Source organism: Copadichromis virginalis, linkage group LG10 (assembly GCF_057382275.1).
Source record: "Copadichromis virginalis isolate Kocher_CV1m ecotype Utaka linkage group LG10, C_Virginalis_male_GT1.1, whole genome shotgun sequence".
In the NCBI taxonomy this organism is placed as follows: Eukaryota; Metazoa; Chordata; class Actinopteri; order Cichliformes; family Cichlidae; genus Copadichromis; species Copadichromis virginalis.
The window spans coordinates 19,523,458-19,538,728 of NC_140627.1; the positions used below are offsets into that span (position 1 = coordinate 19,523,458).

Below are 15,271 nucleotides of genomic sequence, written 5' to 3' on the forward strand. Positions count from 1 at the left end.
CATTAATTCCTTGGAGTTGCCCATATCTATTAAATCTTGTGAGTTCTGAGTCAATGAATGCAAGAGTCGCTGGCTGTGTTCAATACAAACAAAGAGTTTTGCAGGACTGAATGTTGTCAGATCAATGCCTGCTGACTGATTAGCTTAGCCATAAGACTTCATTTAATTGATGAGACATGCTTATCTTGCCAATAAAGCATGTTTATGTTAATATGTAACTTTAATATTCATGCATCAGTGATTCCCCTTTAGCAAAGATTCATAGTCACGCAATGTGAACATAAAAGATAACTTGTCTTTTTACAATATAGACAAACGTACTCATCTCGGTTGCCCTAAATCTTGAGCAGTGCGGCACAAATCTGCCCTGGGGATGAATGATTTGCTCTGAGAGTCGTTGCCTGACATGGTGTTAGTCACACATATTCACAGAGCGAGGAGAGAGGGAGGAAGGCATAAGAGGAATATGATAGATTGTTAGATACAGTCATATGGGGAAAAAAAGTACATCCCGTGAAAATTGTTTTCTGACATATCTGGACAAATAAAATCATTTGATCCTTTCTGAAATGCCGCTGGTTGACAAAAAGTGTAATGTCAAACAAATGACACATGTAACTGACATTTCTTTATTATTTGTTATAGTAAAAGCCAATGAGAAAAAGGATAGCGAGTTCAGTCACATGGAAAAAAATTACTTGAATAATTTCACTGTAAGAACAATTATCTACAAAATAAAGCTGATTTTAAATGATGGCTGAGCTTTTGCTGTCCAAAGGGAACATTAAATTAAAACTACAGTTTTCCAATTATCAGACCAGACCATTTGGAATAACTTGCCCTGGACTAAAGCCTGATTGATTTATCAATTTGTCGATATTATCAGCTGATATTAACTATTTGTAAACTATCTGCTTCTGCATTTATAAATGATAAATGACAAATGATGATATATAAAAATCAAATAGTAAAGAAGAGAATGGAGAAACACCCTTCAAACATGTTATGAGTGTTAGTGTTGCATAGTTTCTCCACCAGAGGTCACACTTCTCCGGTTTGGACTCCACAAACAACAACCAGCGGATCTGAGCAGAGTCAGGCTTAGCATAAACAAGTAAATAAGTAACTATATATAGCAAATTTATATTGGATTTTTAAATCAGCAAAAATTAGTATCAGTCTCTATCCTGAACAGACTAATCTAATATAGCTTGGTTGTATGTGTTTTGCAGAAAGGACCGTCTTTGTTCCCTTTCTTTCTCTTTTGGAAGATATATATATATATATATATATATATATATATATATATATTTGTGTTCAACACAAAGTTGTGTTATCAGACCAGTGCCTGTTGACTGATTAGGTTAGGCAAAAGGCTCCATTGAACTGATGAGACATGCTTATCTTGCCAAAAAAAACATGCTTATGTTAATACCTAACTTTATCATTCATGCTTCAGTGGGAAACGCTACGTCCAGATAAACAGAATCAACCTTTTGGGATTTACTTACCTGGATGATTGAGCATACATCAAGACATGCTTATGTTTAACTTTAATATTCATGAATTAGTTATTTTCCCTTAGCACAGATTCATAATCAGGCAGTGTCAAGGTAAAGCACAGACTGTCTCAGACAAACATTGTGGTGGAAATGTTACGGTTTGGTATCGCTTCACCATCTCAAGGACTGGTCAGATTGCAGTCACTCATTCCGCTATGATATGCTTCAGATCAAAGAGTGCTTGAAGATGATGTGAGGCCATCTGTGAGAAGGCTAAAGTTGAACCAGAAGTGAACCAGGATAATTGGTCATAAGAACACTATCATATCCGTAAAGCAATGACTCAATAAGAAGAAATGGAGGAGCTGTGGCTGGGTAAAGCCACTGACATGTTCAGGGAAAAAGTCAATCCATGCATAAAAAATTATATACATTGTTAAACTCCAGGAATTCTCCATGAAAAACTGCACGAAGTTGATATTCAGTGGGAACTGATGAAAATCTGCAAAACACCAACAAGAATTCAGTTTTAGTTTTAGCTCTGTAGTCAACCAAAAAACCTCTATCTATCCACAACTGACTGGCAAATAGTTGGTGACAGCGAGGTGGTTGCAGCTACCAGGAGTCTGCACAGAAGAAAAATACTGGTCTGCAAATACTTGCCATTTAATGTCTGAGCATTGGAAAAAGGTTTATGCGAACTGGAAACAGAAACTTCAAAGCAAACGTGTCTTACTGCTGTAACAAAAACATTTCAAAACGCACAGATAATCCGGCACCTTCCATGTAAACTATCGGCTCTACATTTTTCCCTGGAAGTCATCGACTGGTATCTAGGCCTGTGTAACTGAGGCTTAACAAAGTGTCAGTTATTTGAGTGAAAGTTCAGTAAATGTAAATGTAAACATTAGGGCTAAGGCCCTAGTTAACTTTGCTAAAGAGAGAAACACAAACAATTTCAATAATTGAAAACGTTTTTTTTCTTTGCGGTGGTGTTTAAACATACCACCTATAATAATTGAAAAAACCAAAACCTTTCCATGCGATTAATTATTTTTTCACATAGCTTACATGGGTCAGTAAGTAGCAGAGACAGAGAGACTTATGTTTGCTTTAGATTAAAGGTTGCAGTTTAATATTTCCTGGGATTTGTTCAAACAGAGGGATTTGTTCACTGCAGTCCAGCCTTGGTGTTTGTACCGATGCGAGTGCTTGCTGTCTGCTAAATACAGTGGAATGTGGTTGCATACTGCTCTTGCTATTACAAGACTGATTGCAGCTGTATTGATCTAGTCGGCTGAGAAATCGACCTAAAATATGTTTGACATCATCTTCCCCTACTCCCCAGTTTATCTCTTTCACACTTCGCCTTTCATGCTTTTTGTCATTCTACAGTGTAGGCCATTTTCCTTCACCTCAGTTCTTTATTTCCTTTTACAAATCACTCTCTCACCTTTCCTCTTCACTCTTGCTGCCATCACTCTTTTCACAAGACTCACCTTTCGCCCCATCTTCATCTATCTAGCCTTCGCCTCGGTTTACTTCTGGTACCACATCCTCTTGCATCTCACAAATTTTTGTCTTCCTCAGCCACCCATTCCCCCTTCGTTGAATTGCTTGATTTTTACATTGGCAAGCCCTGCTCAGTCCTCTCTATCCCCCCTTACAAAAAACCCCAAAACTTGTCTTCTTCTTTATCCCTTTGAGCTTTTGCAGTTTCCCTTTGGCAATTTGTTTTTGACTGCAACATTCTCACCTTCACCGCTTCCTCCTCTCCTCCCTCCCCCTCTGTCCCTACTTTCCTGCTTCCCTCCCAGGGTGATTAAGTGATGGTTGGGCTGGCACAGCTGGTGTAGTTGGGCAGGCAGCCCATCTTCATGACAGCTGTGCTGCAGTGTAGTTGCCAAATTCTTATTGGGGCAGTAGCACTGTAGTAATCATAACAACAACACAGGTCATACAGGCTTTCTGGGACTCACTGTATTATTGTGTAGGCATCTGCTGTGCTGCGATTATCTCCTGGGTCATTATATGGCTAAATAACGGGTGCAAGCCAAGGTGTAAAAATTCTTTCCTGTGAAGATCATCCTCTGTGTCATTTTCCCTTCCTTATTCATTCACACTTCCTTTCAGTGTTACAGCATTTGCTTCACACTGCTCTGGCATGCGTACCTTTCATTAGCTCGCACCTGCATGATAACCACATGGATGCCTGGTGTCATGCGGGGGCGCGCTGACATTAACCTTTTAGGCAGTGGAGCCATCTGGTAAATTGCACATGTGGACGAAAAAAAAAGTCTCAAAAGGTGACGTTCTCTTGGCTGCCCCGATGCACCGAGAGGTTACGCTTTCCAGGTGAAGAGCTTGAATCATTCATGAGTGAGCAGAAACAACTGAGGCAAGCACCTTTCTGAAAGCAAACTTGTGCCAAGATGATGGTGCTACAACTCAGTTATGAACTTGGTGAGCTGTGCTAAACTCACTATTAGTCACAATCTGTTGTCTATTTGGCAGGATTTTTCTTCCCCCTCTCCTCAGCGTGTTTGTGCATCATCAGTTTTAGGTCATGTTGACAGCTTAAGAAGATTAATGCAGTGTTGGTTAAAGGGGAGGCAGTTCAAATTGTGTACTCTCGATGTCTTCACCCATTCTTCCTCTAACCACTGTAATATTATGTGGGCCTGTGGGCCAAACTAACATTGGTGTATGTTTTGTGATAATCACCCCCTAACAGACCCTAACCCTCAACGCTAACTGTGCTGATACTCATGAACACAGATGCTGCAGGGATAAGTCTCCCATAAGCATCACTTACACAGGACAGCAGCACTCCCATGAACCGGCTCTATCAACAACAGGCACTTTTATTTAAAGCTCACTACATTAAATGTTGTCTCTCTCTCTCAGCATGTAATGCAGCTCTGTGCAAAGACTCAGGTCCATTCGCATGATGATATGAACCTGTAATGATCTCCCTATAATTTAAAAAGCAAATGTACTGTGCCACTGTTAACATATCATAAATTAGATCTTTCATTTTCAGCCACAATCCACCATTTGAATGATGACTGACATAAAATCAAAGCTCGCTACATAAAACAAAATTCACTATGTATTATTACAGCCACTACCTTGAGCCCATCATGTACAAATCATTTCTAATTTGCTGGAAATAAAGCTGACAGCAGCAGGTTCAGTTTGGCATTTTCAATTGAATCCCCTGAAATATTAGTTCCTAACATATTTCTTCTACTTTAATCAAACCAGTGTGACTCTGATTTGGTGACTCATTGTAACAATTTTTTTTTTCATCCAGGAGAATGCTATTTTAGAGAATGCCATCCATCATTTTGCTGCTTCTCCAGTGAGGCTTATGTCTCAAACAGATTCATAGTCCTCTGGACGGCAGCTGGCAATATTACTCCTTGTTCTGCTCTGGATCCACTACAAGCTGGAGAGCAGCTCTATCCAGATCCTGCAGCAGGTGTAGAGCTGCTTTACGTGCTGCTATGCTCCACTCCAGTGCCACTGCAAAGCAGAACAAGGAATTGGAAATGGACTCTGAGTTTATCATTCTTGGACTTTGAATTCACATTTATTAACCTCTTAAGCCCCAAGCCTACCTGATCTCCTGCCTTTTACCCCCGTATCAGGGGGCACTGTGACTTAAGAGGTTAATATCTCTGTCCAGTTATGGGTCTTAAGGTTCATCATTTAAAATCTTTAGCTTAGCTATAGTCCAGGTTTTCCTTACTTTTATAATAATTGTGCCATTTCATGCCTGTTTGGAATTCGAACTTTTCCACTCAACCTTATTAAAGGCTAGTTTTGTGTTCTTCAAGCCCGCCTTGTGAGTGCTGCATTTGTGTCCTTTTGTCCTGCAAACACAACAAGCTGCAGTCCAAGGCCTGGGAGTCCAGAAAACGGCCACAAATAGAATCCAGATTTGTTGGGAGCGCTAAAAATGTCCAAATGACATGTAGTGCTTTAGTAGATATATTTAATTAAAAATTATAAATATACACCTACTAAAAAACATTCCACACCTGAATTCAATATGTCAAGAAAAAAACTTGCTAGACAAAAAAATGTATAAAAGCCTATCTGACATTCTCATTCTGGAAAAATAGCACCAGTGATGCCTAAAATATGAATGCAATGTCATGAAAATGACTGCAGGTTTGTGCAGCGATGTCTGCAGTGATGCTGATTTACTTGAATATTAGCGTGAGTGCACATTTATGACTTTCCCGGCTCTGTATAAGTTCACCACTGATTACTTTTTTTTTTAGCTGTGTTCCAGACGGCCTCCTCACTCAGTCCAATAAAAAGGCATCCTGGGATTTATCTGTACAGTGTCCCCAGCTGAGCAACTGATTGTTATGTAAGACTAAGTGTGACACACACACACACACACACGTACAAACACCATGCTTCAGTTTTATAATGAGACTCAGACTGAAGACACAAACAAGCTGTGGCAGCCGACAAACAACACTTTCTCACACGTCCCTCATCTCCTGTTCTCTCACGTCACTCCATCTTTACTTCCTCCCGTCACTCTGAAGTACATGTCAAACACAGACTCCCACAAAATATTTTGTCTAATTTCACCCATTAAATGTGTGTCTTTGTGTGCTCCTGGCTTTCTCGTCTGAAGTCACGTTTGACTTTTCACTACTTGCTGTCCTAAAGGCTAATTTATTCAAGACTTGGACTGAGCATTACTCATATGGATCACAACAAACCACTGGGGGGGTCTTGGTAAATGACTTTGTATGCATATGTATGATGAGAGTAGAGGACTTTGCTATGGAGTTCAAATCTAGGACACAGGTTTCTGCAATTAAAACAAACAAACAAAACAAAAACATTCGGTATTTAGTAAAATGTGTTGATATTTTTGACTATTCAACCACTGATTGGGTTTTGCCTCCTATCATAATTTCAAATTTGCATTAAACTGGCAGTCGGGCACTACAGAAACCTACATCCCTAACCGTTAAAACATTTCCAGAATAAACTGTGCTCATTAAAAAAAAATCAGTGGAGGAAGTTGGACATCTTTAGCCTGTTTTCACCTGGTCAGTCTGCTTAAAAGGACAGCTAAGGCGGTCACGCTGGTGTCTGTTCACATATATTCATAATGTGTCATTTAAACAGCCCCCTAACAGTAAGTCTAAGCACCAGTCAGAGGCAGATGGGCTCATTAATGCAGTGATGTAGTTATGTAAGACTTGCTACTGCTGCCGCTGCTCTCTTTCTATGCCGCAGTAGAAAGAGAGAGGCAGAAGATGTAAAACAGAGCTTATAAGTCGGCGAGCGTCTGAGCAATTACCGCCACACACATGTTTGTGTGCGTGCCTGTGTGTGTGTGGGACAGATTGATGTGGTAAATCAAGAGGAATTGACTTGTTGTCCTGGGTTTGAGTAACTTTTCTCCCTCTTTAACCCATCTTCTGCAATTCCTCACATTCTGGGTAACAGCCAATACAGGCACTTAACATTTTCTGCACTCTTGTATCAGCAGGGATGACAGACCAGAGCAGAGAGCTTAGAAGGGGAAAAGTAAAAAGAAAGAAAAAATCGCAAGAGAATTTGAGTATATGCATATTAATGCGCTAAATATGTTTTGGGATATGCATGCACTCTGAGATTTTTTTTTAGGTGTATAGACAAAACAACATAAATAGAAAAACAACTATGAAGTAAATTAAGGAAAGGATTTTGCTTCAGTGGAGTATACAGAATGAGGTCCAATGTGCAGCATATGTTAACCATAAAAAAAATATTAGACTGTTAAATTTGAAATCAAAACATGGCAATTTTTAATGTATGACACAGGCTGAGTATCACAGCTGAACACAAAAACAACTAAGCAATGGCACAATTAAGAACAACCGTAAATTTCCACTGCTCCCAGTGTTATCTTGATGTCACTGTCTGCAAATATCTGTCAAAACTATGTCTGAGAAATGAGATGTACTGAGCAGCTACTGATGTAAAAACTGCCTCTGCCAGCAAAATTTAGCCCATATATTGGTGCTTTAGCCTGTGGCAATCTTGTCATATGGGTTGTGGCTGGTCAACAGGTTCCTGTAAATCTTGTGGAGTTTTAATTGTTTAAAAACATGCTACAAGTGAGTATTTATCTATTTGCATTAGGGCTGGGCCTAAAATCCATATCGCGGTATAATTTGAAGCACGTGCGGTAACGACATATATCGCAATATATTCTTTTCTTCTGTAAAACGTATTTTCCACACTATAAGGCACACTTAAAATCCTTCAATTTTCTCAAAAATTGACAGTGCGCCTTATGCTGGAATTATGGTTGTGCTTACTAACCTCAAACCGATTTCATGTGGTACACTGCACGCAGAAATCTGTCAAAAAATGTTTTAGTACGACTTTGGTAAGCTATGAAGGCACACCGCTTGATGGATTGTCGGAGCATTACGGCCACCGTAGTCAGGAGCCTCGCGCAGGAATCTGTGTCCAAAACTGTCCTCTTCAGTCCCAAAGTCAAACGAACACTGCGGCATCACTGAGAGTTAAAAATGGTCTAAATTCTTTCATCTTTAATAAAATGATCAGCGTTGCTGATTTACCAGGTGTAACAATTAAGTTTAACATCCAGGCATCCATGAAAACAGAATTTATTAAATTTAACAGAGTTGGAAGTTAGCAGGAAGTTAGCTCGCTAGTTTCCACCTAAACATGACATACCATGTTCTGACTGAGAGTTTTTTGAAACAAATTAAAGCGTACAGCTCTACTATCACTTCCAACATAAATGAAGACAGAAAACTAAACAGCAGTGACTTTTTGTAGGGTTACTGAAGTTGGACTAGCTGGTATAAAATGTTGTGCTACGTGATCGCTAGCAACACAGCTATATTAGCATAACATTAGCACAGTGAAGCTGTAGGATGAACGCTAACTTTTTTCCACTCGATAAAAGTTAACGTGAGGGTTTCTGGCGGTCAGGGACAAATGCAATCGCATGGCAGGATGCTGTACACGGACCAAACCTCAGTCAGGAGAACAACTGAGATAATCCATCCACAATATGAGGTTAGCTATTAATATACTGAAACAACATGGGAATAGAGCAGCTGTGAGAGAATTCAGCATTAATGAATCAATGGTACGGAAGTGGAAGAAGCGCAGTTTTTGGCTTTCAACATATTCCAAAAGTGCTTCGTCTCTTTGCTATGAATGTCGCCCGGCATAATTTGCAGATGATATTGCTTGCAGCCCCTGCCATGCTTTCAATAAAAACAGGCGCAGCTTGATGACACCATCAACATGCGCTATCACGGTAGAGCGGTATAGTCAAAATCTCTACCGTTGGCCAAATTTTAGCGTTTCTACTGTATACCGTTTATACCGCCCACCCCTAATTTGCATTGTTACTAAACCGCAAGAAGTCAAAGAACTGACACAGTTTGACATATTGAAGTAAAAACTAAGTAGAAAACTAACAAAGACAGATACATAAAATCTGTTTGTTTGTTTTTTGGGTTTTTTTGTATGTTGCTCTAGAAGTTTTCAGATTTTTAGGGAACCTAAAAAAGCCAGAAATGGCTTTTAGGTTGCTGCATCAAGTTGTAAAAATGGTAACACTCTGTTGTAATGAAGAGCTGGTGTGCTTCTCATTTGTCACTACTACATCACTGAGTGGTAAAATGGTCACAGATCCAAATTTTTACGTCAATTTGATTATGTTTTCAGGACAATGCTTATTAAAAAAAGAACACCTTTTGTCTGCCAGGACTTAACAATAAAAATGTTCTGCATGAAAACCGAAAAAAGAAAACATCTTATGCTGACCATCCTTGACCTTGACCCGTTTTACAAGGTTTTCTCTTGTCTTTCAAATTGAGAGCAGTTTGTGAAAGACCGAGAAGTTGTCTTTTCATTGTGCTCAAGGACATCAATTACAATTTTTCCATACTGGCTGAGCAGCAAACTCCATATTAGGAGGTAGAAGGCTGAGGTAACACCACAAGTTACTATCATTCACTCAACAGGGCTCTAGAGTGCGACCAATTTGGTCGCAAATGCGACCAAATTTCTCCATGGTGCGACTAATAAAAAATACTTGGTTGCACCGGTGCAACCAAGTATTTTCTCGGAAAAAAAGTTTCAGCAACCCTGAAAGTCTCCGTGTGTTCAACAACAGGCACACATTATGCCCATGTCGTGTTCTAAACCAATCAGAGATACTCAGAGGCGGGGACCTCTGTGATTGGCCGTGGTCCAGATATTCCTGCAGACCTACTTGTGTTTACGTTTGAAAGTGCGGGCAGATAGAGAAGGGTGAGTAGCCCAGGTCAGAAGTGTATGAAGTTGGTATTGAGAAAATATGAAAAGAACAATTGATAACTTTTTCGTTAAGTTAAGGCCTGATCAGTCCAAAATTCTGAGCCAGCGCTCTGACACGGAGCCATCAACCTCTCCGTTTTTGTCAAACACTGGTCCGGAGACGGCATCAGAAAATGAGCCACATACGATCGACTCCCAGCCGGAGTCCACTGAAAGTAAAAGTGAGAAAATGTATAGATTTCGAATCGAGTGGCTTGACCAGTTTCCCTGGCTAAGATACAGCCAAGCTGACAATATGATGCACTGCATTTATTGTCGCGAGTGTGGAAAGACCATGGCCGGCAACACAGCATTTGTCACTGGTGCTAATACGTTTCGAATTGAAACGCTGAAAAAGCATACAGCATCGAGAAGACACATTATATGCCGCGATAAATGCTCTGCCAAAATGTCCCCGCTCCCCACTGCCTTTCAGCGGCAGGCAGGAGTAAACGGGTCATCGGAGGAGGCCGAGATGATCATTAAGTTTAACATCGCCTACAATATTGCAAAAGAAGAAGTTCCGTTTACTAAGTTCAAGTCAGAAATAACTCTTCACAGGAAAAATGGCTTGGACATAAACCCCACATACAGCAATGATGTTGCGTGCGCCCAGTTTATAGGCGTAATCGCTGACACACTGAAAAAAAAGACGTCAGTGGAAATTGCGAACAGTACATACATGGCCTTCCTGATCGATGGAGACACAGACATCGCCACAAAAGAATGTGTCATTGTGTACGCTCGTATCTTGCAAAAAGGAAGACCAGCGAATATACTGATTGGACACATTGAGGTCCAGCATGCCCATGCCCAAGGTAAGCCATGTCATGTCACGTAGCCTATGTATATGATTAATAATATTACGTCGTGTTACTGAATTAACCATATCTAGCATGTTCTTATCATTGAAAATTAAACATAGCAATAATACATGAATATAGAAACTCAAACTGAAAAAGACTGCATTGTAAACTCTTGATCTGATAAGTAAATGGTATTTTTTTTTAATTTGTTTAGGAATTTATGCTGCCTCAAAGAAAGCATTTGCTGCTCTTGGGGACCAGTGCAGTAACTGGTTGGATAAAATCATTGCTATGGGGGCTGATGGAGCTGCTGTTAATTTGGGCAGCAAAGGGGGTGTCAAGTTAATCATTTTGAAAGGTTGTTAGTTAATCATTTACAAATAAAAAAAAACGTGAACATGTAAAACTGCGGTGTTAAGTAATGCAGTTTAAAAATTTGGGTACGCCTAACTTTTGTGCTTGTACGCCTAAATTTTGTGCTGGTGCGCCTAAATTTTATTTTTAGGCGCACCAGTGCAACCATGGCAAAAAGTTAGTCTAGAGCCCTGCTCAAGATACTCTACTTTGTACCCTAGACCAGGATGTTTTTACACTTTCTTTGGTATAACGTTAAAAGTGGAGCTGTGTTTGCACTGACTGTTTGCATAGGTTATGTCACCAAAAAAAAGAAAGAAAAAACTTCTTGGTGAGATTTACATAAAGACAGTGGATTAGGTTAAAATACAGAATCACCGCCTTGGTGACACGTCCCCACGGAGGAGAATCAAAGACATATGTGTTGAAGCCGTGAAATGTTCTCACTGTCAAAGCAACAATGCATTTCGGCACTTATCTTTTTCTTTGCCATGTGACCAGACTGTGTGACAACACCACAATGCTTCCCTGTGTGAATGCAATGGTGGCCTATGCTGGGCCTTGTTGGATTGTTTTGTATTCTGACAAATGCTGAGCAACGTTTTCTTGCCAGAGCCCTCTGCATTTGCACCCCCACTGCACAGCCCCATTCAAATGAACAGAGAACACGACCTGAGGGAAATGAATACACAACTAAACCTACTGTTTACTCACAAGGACAGTCTCAGGACACTACTAATTATAGTGTCATCTTGAAACTAAGAGGGATTGACAGTATAGGAGACGTCCTTAAATTCTGTCACTGGGCATGAAGCCTGCTTTACGCACATTTCTGTTTTTTTGTTTTGATGAATCAGCCACCTAAGTTGAAACTTTTCCAAAGAGTGTTTCTGTTAATTTGACTACCCTCTGTAAACAGTAGGGTGTACCTTGGATCCCATGCAACAACCAGCATATGATGGCAGGGCTGCTGCACTGTGAGCTGCTTCATGCAAGCATATTTTAAATAGCTTATCCTTCCTATACTTGTTTTTTTGGATCTACTACTTCTGTTTCCATGGTAATATCCCGAGTATTACATTTATTTATGTTCACATGCTCCTTTGTAATCAGAAGAAGAAGATGAATATCAAGGCCTTATCAAAAATAAAACCTGGAACTTGAGCTGTTGGCTACGACATGCACGCCAGCATGTTATCAGAATAACTGCGACGTGGAATAAGAGAAGACATGGAGGGGGGAAAAAGAGGGAGGCAGTGAAGAAGAGGAAGAGAGAGGGAGTAAAAGGACGGACTGAGCTGTGTGATCTACCGTGAGGAAAGCAGCAAGCCCATACTGCTGAGAGCTGTGGACCCCAAACGCCTTATCAGAAACCAAAACAGCTATCAATTATTCAACAGGTACAGAGTGAACCAGCTACAGAGGAGAAGACATGGGAGGCGAGGAGATTTGAAGGGAGAGAGGAGGGATGGAGGAGATACAGCCTGGGAGTTAGACACAAAGGATTTAAATTTTTTATTTTATGTCAGTGTGTTCAGAAATACACTATGTGGTGTACTCGTATTGATAATGCAGCTGTCATATTTTGCACTTTTTGACTAATTCATCAGCAACAGTGAACGAATGCAGGAAGTCACTTAGTTGGAAACTGTGAGAAAGTTTATGGCTTCAGCTTAAAGAATTGCTTGTTTCTTAACTTTTGATAAGCCCGGAAGCTTTACCTCTAAAGTTTTCTATTTGTTTTCCTGCTTCCATAAACTATATGTAAAAAACAGATGCAGTCACCAAAACATCGCCCATTGTTTTGTTTATTTTGTTTTGAAACCAGATATCACGATTAAGGGATGGATCTGACTAAGAAGCTGAAGGACACTGCATGCTCATGTGGTACAACTTGTCAATCATAACAATTTCCCAAACACATCTTGCTTAATGGTCTGTTTTCCTCTAACCCACAATTTATGTAATGACCATCATTCCACATTCAAAAAGTCCTCAAACTAGTCGTCAAGACATTCAGGGAAGTGTTTACTTATGTGGGTAACAGTAAAGCATCATAGGTTCAAATTTCTCATAGATTTCTATACAACTATGAGAAATTTTAAAGTAAAAGTTACATAAAGACATGGATGAGCCAGTTTGGCATGGAAGAACTTCACTGACGTGCATAGAGTCCTGACCTCAACCTGATAGAGCACCTTTGGGATGAATTAGAGCAGAGCTGTTATAGCTGCAAAGGTTGGCCGACATCATTTGGATTAAGAGTGGGATGTTAGTCAAGTTCAGATCCCAGGAACGAAATCCAAGATCTTTGTCGAGAAGACCGCAGTACTGGAAACAGCAAAGATACTGCATTCCTTTTTTTTTTTACTTTGTCTATCAATTTGTTCCTAATGATGTCACACTTTTGCAGTCTCAGGGGACCACAGTAAAAGGAACTCAATATTGTTTATGTAGTTTTAATAAATTCAATGATTGGGTCAATATTTACCATAAAGAAGAAAAACTGTTGCCATCGCTGCCTTCATCAGCTTGATGGGTACCTTCCCAGACTGGAAGGTGTGATATTGTTGTAGAGGTCGCTGGATCTGATGTACCTGACAGAGATGATGATGCTGCAGTGTTACAAGCCCTGATCTGAGCAGCAATGACCCTCCTGGGAATGAGCAAAGCTCCCACTGATGACTGCCCAGTCCTCAGGTTGAAGACTGATTCCACAAAGCTGTTACATTTGTTCCTGAATCACAGACATGAAGGTAGCAAGTGCTTGCTCTTCCTGTCACAGGACCTGAGCACAGCATGAAAGAATTTGGGTGCTATAGCTGCCTATTGTGTCTGTTTAGCTTTAGTTATGTTTAGCTGCTTCTGGTCCACTCATACTCATTCTTTTAATAACATTTATGGGCAGAAATTCTAGGTGCAGCCCAGGTGTGGACGGTTTTATGGTTTCAGGATCTCATATCTGTTTTTTGTAGATGATGTGATTCCATTAGTTTTATCGAGGGTTAAGGGGAGAGCTAATCGAGGGACAAGGATCAGCACCTCTAAGTCTGAGGCCATGGTTCTCGGCTGAAAAAGAGTGGAGTGGCCTCTTTTCAATTGGAGCAGGAGATTGACAGAGACACTGCTTCTGCAGACGCTCGGCTGTGGTGACAAGAGAGCTGGCCCTCAATCTGTCAGTTCATAGGTCACGATCTCTGGGTAATGACTGAAAAAATGACATTGTGGATACAAGCTGAAATTAGCTTCTTCTAAAGGTTGTCTGGACTCTACCTTAGAGGTAGTAAGATAGAAAAGTTTGGTCATTTGGGAGGGATTCAGAGTAGAGTAGTCCTCTGCATAGAAAGGAAAGCCACTGAGGTGTTTCAGGAATCTGACCAGGATGCCTCCTGGGCATCTCCTAGGTGAGGTGTTTTGGGCATGTCCTAGGAGGAAGACATGAGGAGGCCCCAGGGCAGAGCTGGAAAGAGTACATCTCATGATACTAGGAATTTATGTCTATTTGAGTTTTTCATATTGGGGTCAAAATGGATTCATCATAAAAATTTAACACAAATAGTGTTTGTTTAAAACTACTGAAAAATAAGTGACACCAGAGGAAAGGTATGGTAAATACAGTAAACTTTTAGCTTAACCTAAAAGTTGTAGGTTGTTTCAAAGAAAAGTATAGAATCTCACAAAATGTGCAAATAATTATAACTTTGCAAAAATAATAACAATGATATTGTTTTTTGTTTGGGTTGGGTTAGGATGCTTCTCACAGTAAATTATTCTTGGGGTCCCCAGTTGGTAGTCCATATATTTCAAAATGTCGATAGGATTGGGGTTAAGACACTTCTGTGTTGGCTTATAGTATGTGTTCAAGTGTATGTTTGCAAATGCATGACAAATGCTTGATGAGATGTAGAAAAACAACAACTTTTTAGCAGGAGTAAAATGATGGATCTGTTTCTTGGCCTTGCTTCCTGAATAAGTTGGAACCCTTTGTATCACTGTGCCTGTATAGGGCCAAAAACAGTCCTCATAAATCTGGCAACCTGCATTAAAGCCAGATGGATGAGCTGCTGTTTGTTAAGAAATACCTCAGACACACACACAACTCCCCCTATACAGTCCCCTTTTTTTTTTTTACATTTCTGTTGGTGCACAAGATAAACAAACGAGATGCAACCTGTTATTTAGTAAGCTTTAGAGATTTTGGTTGGTGTACTTTTTTCTTTATCTCTGAACAGAGCCAAG

General features: G+C 40.1%; 1 protein-coding gene across 1 annotated transcript in view; it reads right to left on the reverse strand.

Moving 5' to 3' along the window:
* The window catches only part of rtn4rl1a (reticulon 4 receptor-like 1a), a 118,283-nt gene that overhangs the window by 95,466 nt on the left and 7,546 nt on the right, over positions 1-15,271 (reverse strand). The gene's annotated exons all lie outside the window — the stretch shown is intronic.